Source organism: Melanerpes formicivorus, unplaced genomic scaffold (genome assembly GCF_026170545.1).
Source record: "Melanerpes formicivorus ecotype bairdi unplaced genomic scaffold, bMelFor1.0.p_v2 SCAF_4, whole genome shotgun sequence".
NCBI lineage: Eukaryota > Metazoa > Chordata > Aves > Piciformes > Picidae > Melanerpes > Melanerpes formicivorus.
In genome coordinates this window covers 12438992-12446573 of record NW_027142356.1, presented here as the reverse complement: position 1 = coordinate 12446573, position 7582 = coordinate 12438992, and the positions used below count along the sequence as shown (strand labels likewise).

At 40.0% G+C, this 7582-nt stretch overlaps 1 long non-coding RNA gene across 1 annotated transcript; it reads right to left on the bottom strand.

The window, feature by feature from the left end:
• Window positions 1-2001: 2001 nt before the first annotated feature.
• LOC137440657 (uncharacterized) lies at window positions 2002-6788 on the bottom strand. Its single transcript, XR_010987215.1, has 3 exons — window positions 6716-6788; window positions 3643-3701; window positions 2002-2078 (listed from the first exon to the last, which is right to left on the bottom strand). It is a non-coding gene; the product is annotated as an uncharacterized lncRNA (long non-coding RNA).
• Between the last annotated feature and the right edge of the window lie 794 nt (window positions 6789-7582).

The following is a 7582-nucleotide window of genomic DNA, read 5'->3' as shown; positions in this document are numbered from 1 at the left end:
TAGATGTGCCCTCTGTCATTTTTAATTGTTTTTTTTTAATAGCAAATACAATTTTATTTTATTGCTTCACTTACTGCTGGATTTTCCACAGATTTTCTATTTAACTGAATGGGAAAAAATGATTAGCATACCAGAATACTAAGAAGAAATACATTTAGGATATGCTTCTACATGTGTCTAAAAAGAACCCAAACAATGAAAACAACTGGGTGAAAAGAAATCCCTAAGCCTCTATGCTCAGCTGCTCATGTAAGTGCTGACTCTCTGCTGCTTGGTCTCTAGGGCACTAATTTACAATTCTGTAAGATGTTACTGTAAACTGCTTAGTAGCAATCCTATGTCCATTTGCACAAGCATGAATGATGATTCAAGGTGTGAAGCAACAGAAAATCAGCCTCTGGTACTTACATGTGACCTTAGGGAAGTACACTTCTTCAGGGCATAGCTCTGGACATTTTTTCTTAAAAAAAAAAAGAGTGGCAGATTAAACCCTTTTAACACCTGAAACTGACACAGTATGCCCATCTCTAACCTAACACATGGACACTTTAAGCATAGTAATGAAGTCCAAAATTCTTACAAGCATCTAAACTGGGCAGTATCAACTGGCAGTTTACCATATGTGTCATGGTAGAAGAAATCTTGAGAGATTTGAAAGATGCAGTAATTGCTTCAGGAAGGGTATTCCACATGCTGAGTGTGACCAAAAGAACATCAGTGACACAGCTACGAGGAAAGCAGATAGACTAGACATTAAGACAGAGATAGAAGAGGAAATGGCAAAGTTGTGAAGTATTGTGGTACAATTGAGAATGCAGCTGAGCTGACCCAGTACTCAGGTGCTGCTGACTGAGTGGGCTCCATGGCACTCAGCAGAAGTGAATGGTTCTATACCAGGTAAGCTTCCACAGCTGGTTCATTTAGGTGAGATAAGCACCAGTGTTGGCACAAGGGAAGTGCCAGGAACCAACCCATGATGACAGGTGAGGAAGGTGCAGCACTACCCTTTTGGCAGCAGGTATCTATTAGCTTGGCTTAGCTCTATCATCAAAATCAGGTCACGGCTCAACAGGGCTATATAACCTAATGTAAGCCATAACTGCTCTGCAACCCCTTGTCTCTCACCACACACTTCCCCAGCCTCAACCACTCAGCTGCACCAGAAGAAGTGTTGCCTGATAGACAAGATTGGAGAAACATGCTAGTTTGAAAAAGGTGTCTCTCCTCCCTCCCTCATACTGCTTTTCCGCCAAATCAGGTTCCTAATCTCCTTTACCATGCAGATAAACAAAACAACTCTGCCAGCAAATTATTGGGCATATCAAAGAGACAGAAGTGAATTGCTGGGAGCAGAGACTGGTTTAGGCCAGCTCAGCTGCCAAAAAAATTGTCAGACTGCACTCCTAAGAGGGCTACAGGGCTTACAGAGACAGGGAAATCTATGGAGATATACTAAAGAGGCAAGTACAAAAAGGAGATACAGAAATAGGCCAGGGAGATAAGTGCAAGAATAGTGTTTCAAGGGACCTTTTTGACAGGTCAGGTCAGGCGCAGGAATAAAAGCTGTCATAAGCAGGGTAACAGATAACAAAAGCCTAAAAACCTTATCTGTGATGTAGATAGAAATAAGAAGATACTTTAGAGAAGAAAAGGAAACAAAATTTATATACATGAAGATAAACAGGTCAAAAAAGAGAGTGGAGTCAAAGATCACTCCCAGGTTACAGGTCTGATAACAGAGACTAATTGTGCACCTTCCAGACAGGATCACAAAGTCTCTACCCAGCTGAAAACAGGAGTCCTTGTGTGGGGACCGCAGATGAAGTTTCAAGTTGGGAGGTTCTCTGAAACACTATATGACATTTCCTCAACAGGTGGGAGCCTTTAATTTTGTATCAATTCCCACAGAGTTTTTTCAAATGAGCTTAAAATCTAACATACTCGCACTTGCTCATCATGGTAGAACTGGCCAGTACCTGCAGCATCAAGGAGGACAGGGATTGAAAATTCTTCAGATGTTTAGTAAACCTTCATACAAGAACCCAGAATGGGTCAAAGCTGCATATTTTAGCCTTCACCTTTTTAAGAGAAGAAGGGGTATTCAGATTCAGAAGTTTTGACTCTGCCTCCACTGTAATTTCACTACTGTCAAAACCTAGTACTGCAGCTAGGAGTGTGCTGGTTTTAAAGACAAATTATTACATCAGGATGGAAAATGAGACCGCATTTGTCTATTTCAATAATGGAATAAAGAAGTAAGCCACTCTTTTTTTTGGAGTTAGACTCAATTTCTAGAGCTATTCCTATGCAATCTTGCCTCCTTCAGTGCCATCCAGTGGAATTAGTGTGAAACATCACAACTATGCACAGGGAGGATATATACAAAATTACCACAGCACACAAAACAGCTGAATATTTTCAGGAGGTGCTGTTCATACCAGGTAAATTGCAGGTTGTCAGAGATATTGGTATAACAATAATGAAAAATAGGACCATGGTTTTCAATAGCAATAATTCAAATTAGATCTGACATTGTTGCCTGGAGTCTCAGGAAAGCTCCTTATATAATTTCTAAAATAGTTATTTGTGTCTGCAAAATATGTAGCACATATAAAATTCATACTGGTACAGCATGGTATAAAGATTTAATAGCATCCATTTGTGTAATGCACCTATCCACAACCCAAGCCAATAAAATATTAGTTTCAATTTTTCCTTTTCCTCCAAGGCATGAATACTCTGACAGAAGGAGCAGGGGTATCTGTATTTATAGGTGTTTAAATAATACAACTATTTTAAAAACATATTCACACATATATCTACACTGTATTCCACATGCATGTGTATGCAGAAATGCCTGTGTTGTGTACATATATATATATACACACATGCACAAATAAATATTCACCTCATAGTAGATTCTTTATTCAGGTAAGACCTACTTGCCCTTTTAGTGCTTTCCTGAATCTTCTCGAATTACAATGAATTCATGCCAATATTTGCATTAAGATCCCTAAGACATTTTTCTTGCTTCCTCCAACTAGGGTAGAGCTGTCTGCCAAAGGCCTAATGCTTTGTAACCAAAAACTCTTTAGAAGTAGCCTGCTCCTTAACAGCACACACAAAAAAAAGTCAGGAAAAGAACATTAGAGCATTTTCTTGGTCTTACTTATGCTAGCAGATGCCTACTGCAATGGGAAAGCATATTGAAATGATAACATCTCTGCACTTACCAAGTTTTAACTTTCCTTTCTCTACATTTCTATTAAAATCCCAGTGGTTCCTCTGTCAATGCTCCCCTTCCTATTACAGCTTGTCCTTCTGCTCAGAGTCAAGAGTTGATTCTGTTTGATTTTGTCCACTCTACCAGTGTGCTCTCATTATTCTGGGTTCCTAACTTACCTTCAAATATATTCTCTCTCATTTCTCTTAGTTCTAGGCTCCTGGCATACAGTTCCCTTCTGACTTCTCATCTGTATGTACTTGTCATCTTGCCTTGAACTTGCTCTCCTTCATTTCTCCTTGAGAATTTAATTTCCTTCCTTGCCCAGCCCCAGTACCTTATCCCTATTACTCTCATGTTAAACTTTTCTACCCACTAAGTATTCTCAGTCTCTTCATATTTCCTGTTTCAATACTTACTGTTTCGCATCAGTCAGGTCCTTGTTCCCTCATCATTCCTATCAGGCATACTCAAGCACCTAGGAAGAGGAGAAAACAGCAGCTATTTGGGAGCACAGATGGTCTTGATAGCCTCACTCTGAGTCCAGAGACCCCCTCCAATCCATAGCAGAAAGCACAGATCTCTTCTGGGCCCTCCAGGGTCTACCAGGGGTAGACTTCACTGCAGTAGTTTGGATGGTTGGGGATATATGCTAAGTCAGGAATGCATTAAATTAATTTCTTCAAAGGCTTGTGAATTATACTAAGTGCAGTCGGAGGACCAGACACCCACCTCCCAGTTCAGTTTTTCATGACAAATTCCAAGGCTGCTCTAGAGCATAAAGGCATTTAAAAACATCAATGATAATCTTATGCTAATATTTCATCCTAGCCCTTTTCCCCCTGCCTTTGCCTATACATACGTATAAAGGAAAAATATTATTGATTATTCACTTTTACCTCTTGTTTTATCCACTGCAATAACAAAATAGAGTCAAGAAATCTCAGAAGAGTGGGCAGTTGTGAAATTCAGAGTTGCTTACAGCAGCATAACAATAGTTGTGTAACTGTGGTGAAATAAAAACACAGATTTACTATAACTTCCCTTCCATTGATGAGCCAATGTAGCCATTAATGCTCTTTTAGCAAGCATTTTCTTTTACTCCAAAGATTAGTTTACTGAATAGTAACGACTGGCTTCCTTGGCACATGCAGACATCTCTCCCAAAAAGTGCTGTCCCTTGCCTGGCTAGCAGACCTTCAACGATCAGCTCCAGCAGAGCACATATGTTACCTTTGGAAACATCAAAATGTCTCTTACCCATCCTTCTTCAAGATAAATTTCTAATGACCTTAAACCAGAGCTCTCAAGTATTTATTGTTTACAGAAAGGACCAACTTAAAGATAATGCTCAAAGGATTTACTGGGCCAGGGCAGTAAGATCCCACTGATACCGCCTTTCTGCAGCAGTAACTCTGAGCTTTATCTTCGCGTTGTGATGTTAAGGGCACACTTCTCATATTAAGCTGAATAAAAGGTGTCACTGTATTTTTAACCTTAACTGCACAGAATGTAATTGAACTCAATGGGACTACTGCCCTCTGTGTTTCAGTGCAACTTAACTTTGAAGAAATAATAATTCACTGGTTTACAAAAGCAGAAATAAACTTGATTATATAGGAAGTGCAGGTGCAATACTGTGATTATAGACACTGGCATGATTCACCTTGAGATTTTAGTTATATCTTGCCAAAAGAAGCTATTATCAAGCCCCAAATGACTAACAACACTACTAACAATGTGGCATTTAGAAGTTCCTTCCCCAGTGGGAACAAAACCATCTCTTTTCTTCCAATGTTGAAAATTAAATGCACAGTATTAGCACCATCAATGAGGTGTTTAACTTCAAAATTGCCTTTCCTGGTGAGAATGAAAATGCTACTTGTTTCCTTTTTTAAAATTAACAGCAGTGTTTTTCTCTCTTTCCTACTACACACACTTGTTTAATCAACTCGAGACACTGTGTGTCTCTAGTGCTCAAAGAGCACTGTTGGTACACACCTAAGTTTGTGCACGTACGTGACATCCCATGCTCTGGGACTGTGATCTAGTTTGTTTCCAGCGTGATTCAAACATGTAATAATAAAGTGGAAAGAATATGTCTACGAAAGAAAAAGGCAGAGAAGACAGAAAGCTAGATTTTGGGTTAAGTCATATTTGTACCAACAAGGCTATGCTGATGCAGAAGAAGCATTAGAGAAAATAAACCTAGAATTAACAGCGTAAGGTGCCAGAAAGGTATTAGACCATAGAGGTTGCTCTCTATGCAAAACTACAGCCAAAACCTGCTGTGAGCAGTGTGCTGGACTTTTTTTCCAGCTGTCAGCTATGTTTGTGTTCACACGTATCGTCAGTGGGCAGAGGGGAAATGGCTCAGTTTCTTTGTCCTCTAATGTCTTCTAAAATTGTGCAAGAAAATTAGAAGTTCTTCTCATCAGTCCCTGAACCACTCCAGGACCAGAAAACATATTAGGCTCTGTAGATGTGCTGAGTCTCCACCACTCTTTAGAACAAAGCTTTTGGAAGAGCCCAGGATGCATAGGTGAATCCATATAATCTTACACACATGGGATGACCAAGAACAGACACAAAACTCTGAGATTTGGAAGCCTACCTCTGATACTTGGCATAAGAAACTGTCATTCACTCAGCAACACCAGAGTATGACTTCTGGGGTTCCCTCTGACTGTATGAGATGTCCAAATCACCGTCGGAGTCTAACCCTGTCCAGCTCATATTCTTAACTGGCATATGAGCAGCTCAACATGGGCTGGTGCTTAGCTGCATCACTGGGCAGCACAGACAGTTGTGGAGGAAGACAGGGCATTCAGGGCTGTATTGTTTGCTTTACTGTCTTTGCAATAGCACAGGCAGTTCTGCCACAGCTACACAGACCTAGCTGATTTCCAGCTGCCCCTGGGCCAAATCCCAACCATTTGTTCAAACTCTTCATTCACTGAAAAATGTAAACAAACCGGCTGGCAGCATGGATGATCTCAGCTCAAATGCAAACTCAAACATAAGTTCACCAGGGATTCCTTTTACCATTTTCCTTCTAGGGTCTTGTCAAGGATTTGCGCTGGGCTGGACACTAGGAAGTGATAGACACAATTAACCCCTCTCCCTTCCTGAATGGGAAGAGAAAGGGAATAAAGGAGAGAGACATTGCATGGAAAAGAAAACTAAAACTAGTAATGAAGATTAAAATATATATATATATAAAAAATATATACAAATACACACAAAACAAATATTGAACCAACCCTCCTGATGGCAGGTACACCACCATGGCAGAAGTCCCACACAACACTTGGCAGCAGACAGTAACTCAATTCAGAAGCTGGATTCTGGAAGTGAATTCAGGAATACATGGATCAGGACAGAAGGTAGAACGGACAGAGTCCTCCTAGGATGCTGGACATTGAAGAATAGATCTTGACACTTGTGATCCCTCAGCTTTATACTGAATATGATGTACATGGAATGCAATACCTTGTTGGTCAACTTATGGTTATCCATCTTGTCCACACCTCCCTGTAGGCGCAGCCTTATGTCCTGGATACCTAACACAGTAAATAAGATTTAGTGACCTTGATCTGCACACCGATCCTTGGTGCTAACTGGAAACATTCAGAGTTATCATTATTAGAAGCAGACACTGTCTACTAACACAGGCTGTTTATTTTAGAAAGTGCAGTTACTTAGAAGAGACTGAGCTGAAAAGTAGAATAAATAAACAGAATTAGTTCTAATTCAAACTGGGACAACTGTGAAGCTAAGAATCATGGCATCACAAATTCAAATGTCTAGGAGACAGGCCCACCTCATTTCTAAGTGGAAATCCTAGTGTGATGGATCACGGCCTTCATACATTTGAGCCTACATTACCAGATAACCATATGCAGGACTGACACTACTAATGTCTGGAAACAGATGGATAACACCCCTGGTGATGACTGCAGTGATGGTTCTAAACCTGACATTGTTTCTAAACAAACCCATCACTCCAAGACACCCACAGCAGAGAGTATAAACTTTCTGTCCTTTTTGTCTTTACAAGCAAATACAAAACAGTGAGGCTGTCAGGTTGCATCCCGCTCATTATTGTTCGCTCACACTCTGTCACTGAATTATTCTTGCCAATGCACATCATATGGGCTAACAAAACAAAACAAAACAAAAGGTACTTCCACTTTAATAATGGATACAGAATAAAATTGGTTTGGACTATTTTTTCTGGTTTAGTTTCCTTACTTTTGCATGATAGAGATACGACAAGTTGAACCACTACATAGCAGTTTCCATGAAGCAACACATTAAAGTCACTTAAGGAGAAACACTCCTCCCTTTAATGCAATC